Below are 8946 nucleotides of genomic sequence, written 5' to 3'. Positions count from 1 at the left end.
AAACAAAAAAAATATCAAAATTAATTTAATTGTAATAAAAAAATGTTATTATCAACAACTTTACAATGTTTTAACAGCTTTCAAAATTAAATTATTTTAACTTGTAATATAAAATGACAAAAAACTAAAATTGTATATGAAAACTAATTGCCCGGGTACAAAAAAAAAGTTTTTTGTTCATTGAATGAAACATATTTTTTATACCCTTCACTTTCGTGAGGAGGGTATATATAAGTTTGTCATTCCGTTTGTAATTTCTACATTTTTTATTTCCGACCCTATAAAGTATATATATTCTGGATCCTTGTAGATAGCGGAGTCGATTATACCATGTCCCTCTGTCTATTGAAATCAATTTTCTGAAGACCCCAAATCTTCAATAATTCTGTCAGAGATGCTTTCGAGAAGTTTGCTATTTAAAATCAGCAAAATCGGTCCACAAATGGCTGAGATATGAGGAAAAAACTAGGACAACCTCGATTTTTGACCTATATCTGGATTACTAAGTCATTAATCTAGACAATATAGATATCTAATGATAGATATTTCAAAGACCTTTGCAATGACTTATATAAAACCATAGTAAGTTGGACCTACAATGGGTCAAAATCGGAAAAATATTTTTTTAACCCGATTTTTTTTTCATACTTGAAAAAAAAAATTTTAAAATTAAAAAAATTTAAATTTAAAAAAAAATTCAAAGAAACAATTCGAAACATTTTTTCCAAAAAAATTAAAAAACTGCGAAGAAAAATAAATTTTGTTTACCTAAAACTATTTAAAATTTTTATTTTGAAGTATAATTTGGTGAAGGATATATAAGATTTGGCAAAGCCGAATATAGCTCTCTTACTTGTTTAAATATAGACTATGGCCAATCTTTCAAAATTAATCAACAAAACCTGAAACATAAAAATTCATTAAACAAAATAAAACATCCTTTAATGTTAATTAAAGGATTTAATATTTTTCAGTCAATTTCGCGGATTCGTAGCTGGACATCATAAAAAATAAAAACAAATTCCAAGGAAAATTTCAAACAGGAAGAAAATAAATCAACATTTCTATAGAAATATAGAAGCTAGCGAAAGATTTCTATAGAAATATTGAAGCTAGCGAAAGAATTCTATAGGAATATTCAAGCTAGCGAAAGATTTCTATAGAAATATTCAAGCTAGCGAAAGATTTCTATAGAAATATTCAAGCTAGCGAAAGATTTCTATAGAAATATTGCAGCTAGCGAAAGATTTCTATAGAAATATTAAAGCTAGCGAAAGATTTCTATAGAAATATTCAAGCTAGCGAAAGATTTCTATAGAAATATTCAAGCTAGCGAAAGATTTCTATAGAAATATTGAAGCTAGCGAAAGATTTCTATAGAAATATTGAAGCTAGCGAAAGATTTCTATAGAAATATTGAAGCTAGCGAAAGATTTCTATAGAAATATTGAAGCTAGCGAAAGATTTCTATAGAAATATTGAAGCTAGCGAAAGATTTCTATAGAAATATTGAAGCTAACGAAAGATTTCTATAGAAATATTGAAGCTAGCGAAAGATTTCTATAGAAATATTGAAGCTAGCGAAAGATAGAAATATTGAAGCTAGCGAAAGATTTCTATAGAAATATTGAAGCTAGCGATAGATTTCTATAGAAATATTGAAGCTAGCGATAGATTTCTATAGAAATATTGAAGCTAGCGATAGATTTCTATAGAAATATTGAAGCTAGCGATAGATTTCTATAGAAATATTGAAGCTAGCGATAGATTTCTATAGAAATATTGAAGCTAGCGATAGATTTCTATAGAAATATTGAAGCTAGCGATAGATTTCTATAGAAATATTGAAGCTAGCGATAGATTTCTATAGAAATATTGAAGCTAGCGATAGATTTCTATAGAAATATTGAAGCTAGCGATAGATTTCTATAGAAATATTGAAGCTAGCGATAGATTTCTATAGAAATATTGAAGCTAGCTAACTACATTTTCAAGTTCTCGCTAGCTTGATTCCCTTGATGTATTACCTTAACATTGGCAATCCTATCTAAAATAAAAACCCTGATATTAAAAATTCGTGACTGTTGAAAGAAAACAACAACAATGAGAACAACAACTTTGCCCGTATCTCATTATATTTTGTCGGAATAGACATTGCTGTTGTTTGTGTTGTTGATGTTGCCGTCGGCTCGTGTATGCACGAGTGTGTTTTGTTTTTGTATGGCGTGCTAGTTTCTCGTATTTTTATATTTTTATATTTTTGCTTTTTCTGTTTCGTTTGTATTTGTTATAGTTGGTTTTTTATTTATTTTTTTTTTTTTAATTTTGTATATTTTTCCGTTCACAAGTTGTATGTATATGAGCGAGCGTAATTTCTGTTATTGTTGTTGCTGGTGAGTTGGTTACGTTATATATAAGAGCTGCCAGATACAATGTTTATGTTAAACTCAGAATTTAGTAAGAAATTTTACAAACTTCGAAGAATTGATTTAAATTTCTGAGTTTAAATCTCATTTTAAAATTAATTTTAATGATCATTCAATAAATTACATAGATTTACATAAAAATATTTAATCATAAATAAAACACATAGACTGGAAACTCTACTGTCAAATACCTAACTCAGTTGTCATACATCTAAGTGGTGAGAATGTCTTAATTAAAAACCTATGTGGAATCAAAAACAGCACTCGTATGTCTGATTATTTTGAATTTTTTTCTAGTTCCATTCTATGTATTAAATATCCCCTTAAATGTTTAGGATTTAATTTTGAAACCTTAAATCTGGCAGCTATGGTTTTAAGTTTCTCTGTTTAGTATGGGGCCAAAGTACTGTAGTTTTATTTTAATAATTGATGGTTGGTTGCTTGCTTGCTTGCTGCTTGTCGGTCGGTTCAACGTGTACATAGATTGAATGGATGAATGTATGGTTGGATTTGTACTGTATGGCATAACATGGTAATGGTTTGGTTTTTTTTTGGTTTATTTTGTTTTTCAATATAATGATGATGGTGGTGGCCTCTATGAATACCAGTAATGCTAATTTAGTGATTAACAAAAGAAAAAAAATAGGAAGTCAAATCATACGTTATTTGAACTCCTTAAAGAACCACGATTCATGTAAGATTTGAACTCCTTAATGTAAGATTTGAACTCCTTAAAGAACCACGATTCATGTAAGATTTGAACTCCTTAATGTAAGATTTGAACTCCTTAAAGAACCACGATTCATGTAAGATTTGAACTCCTTAATGTAAGATTTGAACTCCTTAAAGAACCACGATTCATGTAAGATTTGAACTCCTTAATGTAAGATTTGAACTCCTTAAAGAACCACGATTCATGTAAGATTTGAACTCCTTAATGTAAGATTTGAACTCCTTAAAGATCCACGATTGCCGAAAGATTTGAACTCCTTAAAGAACCACGATTGCCGAAAGAATTGAACTCCTTAAAGAACCACGATTGCCGAAAGATTTGAACTCCTTCATGTAAGATTTGAACTCCTTAAAGAACCACGATTGCCGAAAGATTTGAACTCCTTAAAGAACCACGATTGCCGAAAGAATTGAACTCCTTAAAGAACCACGATTGCCGAAAGATTTGAACTCCTTCATGTAAGATTTGAACTCCTTAAAGAACCACGATTGCCGAAAGATTTGAACTCCTTAAAGAACCACGATTGCCGAAAGATTTGAATTACTTAAAGAACCACGATTGCCGAAAGATTTGAACTCCTTCATGTAAGATTTGAACTCCTTAAAGAACCAAGATTGCCGAAAGATTTGAACTCCTTAAAGAACCACGATTGCCGAAAGATTTGAACTCCTTCATGTAAGATTTGAACTCCTTAAAGAACCACGATTGCCGAATGATTTGAATTACTTAAAGAACCACGATTGCCGAAAGATTTGAACTCCTTCATGTAAGATTTGAACTCCTTAAAGAACCACGATTGCCGAAAGATTTGAATTACTTAAAGAACCACGATTGCCGAAAGATTTGAACTCCTTCATGTAAGATTTGAACTCCTTAAAGAACCACGATTGCCGAAAGATTTGAACTCCTTAAAGAACCACGACTCATGTAAGATTTGAACTCCTTAATGTAAGATTTGAACTCCTTAAAGAACCACGATTGCCGAAAGATTTGAACTCCTTAAAGAATCACGATTCATGTAAGATTTTAACTCCTTAATGTAAGATTTGAACTCCTTAAAGAACCACGATTGCCGAAAGATTTGAACTCCTTAAAGAATCACGATTCATGTAAGATTTGAACTCCTTAATGTAAGATTTGAACTCCTTAAAGAACCACGATTGCCGAAAGATTTGAACTCCTTAAAGAACCACGATTGCCGAAAGATTTGAACTCCTTAAAGAACCACGATTGCCGAAAGATTTAAATTCCTTAAAGAACCACGATTGCCGAAAGATTTAAACTCCTTAAAGAACCACGATTGCCGAAAGATTTAAACTCCTTAAAGAACCATGATTCATGTAAAATTTGACCTCCTTAAAGAACCATATTGCTCCATAGACATTTTGGAGTCTGTCGAAAGATTTCTATAGACATTTTGAGGCTGGCGAATGGTTTCCATATAAATTTTGAGGCTGGCTAAAGATTTCCATAGAAATTTTGAGATTGGTATTAGTTCCATAGTAATTGTGAAATTGGGAAAGGATGTCTACATAAATTTTTGGGACTGGCGATAGATTCCTTTAGAAATTTTAAGGATGGCGAATAATTTTAGCGGTTTTGTTGTTCCCTGAATCAGTTTAGTTAGCTACACTGTTTGCATTTACCGTCAAATGTTTGTGCAACTACTACAACGCTCACTTTTACAAAAAATACTAAATATTTTTTTAGCTTGAACTTTTTGTTATTTTTTATTTGAGTTTTGCGTCTTTTATAGTGGCTGCCTGGCCGACGTTTATTATTTGTACGTGAATTTTTCGTCAAGAGCTGTGAGTTTCTAAATGATTTTGAATGACGACGACAACAACATCGAGTATTCAACAGCCAACAACAACTAACTACTCATCAGGCATACGAGAATGAGACAGACAAATGGATGGACGGACGGACGGACGGACGGACAGCATTGCCCTCCATTCTCTGAACTGAGGGTTATTTGGTTTTATTTTTAAACGCGTATAATAAAATTACACAAAAATTCTTATAAGATTTCACTACTTGAGAGTTGAAATGCTACGATTCCTCTTAAATTTTGTTATTTCTTTCTTATATTCTTTGTAGTATTTCTTTCTGAATGCGAGAAGAAAAAAAAAACTTGAATGTTTTTGAACCCTCTTTTATACTCCCTTGGCTGATTCACTCGTATCTCGTTTAAATGTGTGGTGAGTGTAGGCTGGCTGAATTTTGATTTTGACTGAAACATTAGTTTTTTTCGATTTCATGTTCCTCCTCACAAACATGTTTAAATTGAAAAAAAAACAAACCAGAAGAGTTTAAAACAATAATTCCATGCCACCATCAAAATAGAGCGACCGTGTGTAGTACAAAAATTAGTTAGACTTGTAAATATTTCGAGGAGATTGAGATGCAATAACAATAACAACAAAAAAACACCACCTCACAATGAGATTGAAATACTTTATACATAATAATAACAACAAAAATAAACCTCTTACCTCATGCGAGTACTAAATACTCGTACAATTTTTCAATATAGAAATTGATGATAAAATAAACATTTATGAGTTTTGGGTGAAATTGCACACACCAGTTTATTTTTGGTCTTGGCTGGGCATCCAACCAACACACAACACCACCTCGGAACGGAACTTTTTTCCTACATGCTAAAACTCATTTGTATGTGTCCAACTGATTTGAAGACTAGAAAATATTACGTATAAATTTTTGGAGGGAAATATTGAGGATGGAAATTGATATTTATAAAACAAAAAATTTTTTAGAAATCATTAAACCAGCGAAAAATTTCTATAGAAATATTGAAGCTAGCGAAAGATTTCTATAGAAATATTGAAGCTAGCGAAAGATTTCTATAGAAATATTGAAGCTAGCGAAAGATTTCTATAGAAATATTGAAGCTAGCGAAAGATTTCTATAGAAATATTGAAGCTAGCGAAAGATTTCATTAGAAATATTGAAGCTAGCGAAAGATTTCATTAGAAATATTGAAGCTAGCGAAAGATTTCATTAGAAATATTGAAGCTAGCGAAAGATTTCTATAGAAATATTGAAGCTAGCGAAAGATTCCATTAGAAATATTGAAGCCAGCGAAAGATTTCTATAGAAATATTGAAGCTAGCGAAAGATTCCATTAGAAATATTGAAGCCAGCGAAAGATTTCTATAGAAATATTGAAGCTAGCCAAGGATTTCTATAGAAATATTGAAGCTAGCGAAAGATTTCTATAGAAATATTGAAGCTAGCGAAAGATTTCTATAGAAATATTGAAGCTAGCGAAAGATTTCTATAGAAATATTGAAGCTAGCGAAAGATTTCTATAGAAATATTGAAGCTAGCGAAAGATTTCTATAGAAATATTGAAGCTAGCGAAAGATTTCTATAGAAATATTGAAGCTAGCGAAAGATTTCTATAGAAATATTGAAGCTAGCGAAAGATTTCTATAGAAATATTGAAGCTAGCGAAAGATTTCTATAGAAATATTGAAGCTAGCGAAAGATTTCTATAGAAATATTAAAGCTAGCGAAAGATTTCTATAGAAATATTAAAGCTAGCGAAAGATTTCTATAGAAATATTGAAGCCAGCGATATTACATTGGAAGGTATGAGAGATCATGGCCATAAAGAGGTCGGTAGATTGGCTGAGGTACTACAGGCTATGCTGTAAGATTATTGGGATTTGTACCAACCGAAAATGCGATCTCTGGTATCGGTACGACATCTAGACTGGTCCATGAATGCGATTCTTAATGAGATGATGAGAAATTCTAACTAACAGCTATTCAGAGTACCGGGTATCATGTCTAAATCCGGTTCTTTTTCTCCGAAATTGCTATTTTTTGTTCATTCTTGTATCGGATACGTTTGTCATGGAACCGCACATGATAGGTTTGACATCGGACACAAATAATATCGTCGCTGTAAGACAGTTATGGCAGGCCCTAGATAAAAAGTTAAGGAATTCGATTCAATTTCGCCTTTTTTAATACTCTTTAAGGTTAACGCTTAAGGTTATGACTTTCGATCAACAGCGTAGGTACTCAATATTTTACATTTGATAAAATTGTAAAGGGTGTTTTGTAAAGCTGATAGTACATACTTACTGTGCTCTCTTTTTGACATTTATGGTCAGTATACTTTGGCAAATCATCATGAACAGATTGACGCTTCAATAACACGCTACCAAATTATCCAATTTTACTTTGAAAATCAGTCATCGATTCGTGCAATTTATAGACGACTTTGTGATTTATATGGCGCACATAGTCGTCCATCTGACCAAGCCATCCGCCTTACTGTGGCTAGATTTTATACCCTCTTAAGGATATAATAACATCAAACACGTTGAATGTGCGTACTGAAGAGAATATAGCCACTGCAAGCAAACATGAGCAAGAAGATGAAATCGCTTCGTTTTCGGTTGCAGGAATTGTTGTTCTGTCCATAGGAAATGTTGGGCAAAGAATTTAGCCTACACCCATAAAAGATCCAGCTGGTGCAGGAATTAAAGCTAGGAGGCCATCATATGCGTTATTCTTTCACCGATTTCGTTTTAGAGCAGTTGGAAACTGACTCGATGTTTTATCGCAAAATTATGTTCAGCTCTGAGGCTAATTTTTGAATTAACGCTGATGGCATCATTGGACCATATTTCTTCAAAAATTTATCGTTCAGCACCATGATCAATGAATTTTTTGTTTGAAAATATGAATGACATTAATCCAGACGTGATGTGGTCTCAACAGGATGGCTCTACCATGACCGCTACCATCGATTTATTGAAAACAAAATTTAGCGATGACTTGATTTCGAGAATTGGACTCCAAGGTCGTCCAATTTTATACCTCTTCATTATATCCTGTGGGTCCATGAGATTTCACTGGTTTGTGCTGATAAACCAGCAACAATTGACACCTTGGAGGTCAATATTGTATGTGTTATTCGTGACACAGGTACTGTCATTAATGCTTGAAAAAGTGTCCCAAAATTGAACGTCCAGAATGCGCATCGCTCGAAATCATGTTAATGCCAAGTATTAATCTATAGAATAAAATGAAATTTGTTGATTAAAATTAAATTTTTTGTGTTAATTTTTACATTTTCAACTTCTATAGGGCTTAACCTTCATAAGGTTTTCAAATTTACGAAGACGTTAATGATCTTCGGGTCAAATTTGACCCAAATAGAAAATAATTATTTTTTTTTGATAACAGCGTAGTTGTAGTCACAAAATATCAATCACAAAGACCCTATGAAGGTTAAAAAATCTTTACATTTCAAAATTATTATTTATTTAAACTTTGATATTACACTAAAAAAACGTATAGGTATTAATAAATTATTTAAAACTGATTAAATTCCTATAACATAATGCTGCTTAAAACTAAACACGATTAACCTAGACATAATGCAAATTAAAAAAATAAAAATACCCAACAAAATTTCAAAAATTCCTATGTACTCAAAAGACGCACCAACGAAAACAACAACAAAAAAATGTAAACAGAGATTTTTAAATGAATTGAGATAAACTTTTGTTTAATAAATTCACACCGGCTTATGAAAAACTACAAATGACAAATTTCTCCAATTGCAATTGGATTTTTTCCCCCCGATTTCTATCAAAACAAACTGAATCTGGCAGAAAATCATGCATGAATTCTACTTTACTACTGCTACTCTCTCCCTAAAAGAAAACAAAACCCAGAAGAGATCTAAATTAGTGGCTCTATAACAAAAACAACAACAACGATAAACAATAAGATATTAAG

Source organism: Calliphora vicina, chromosome 3 (assembly GCF_958450345.1).
Source record: "Calliphora vicina chromosome 3, idCalVici1.1, whole genome shotgun sequence".
Classification (NCBI taxonomy): Eukaryota; Metazoa; Arthropoda; class Insecta; order Diptera; family Calliphoridae; genus Calliphora; species Calliphora vicina.
Note: the sequence above shows the minus strand (reverse complement) of the source record.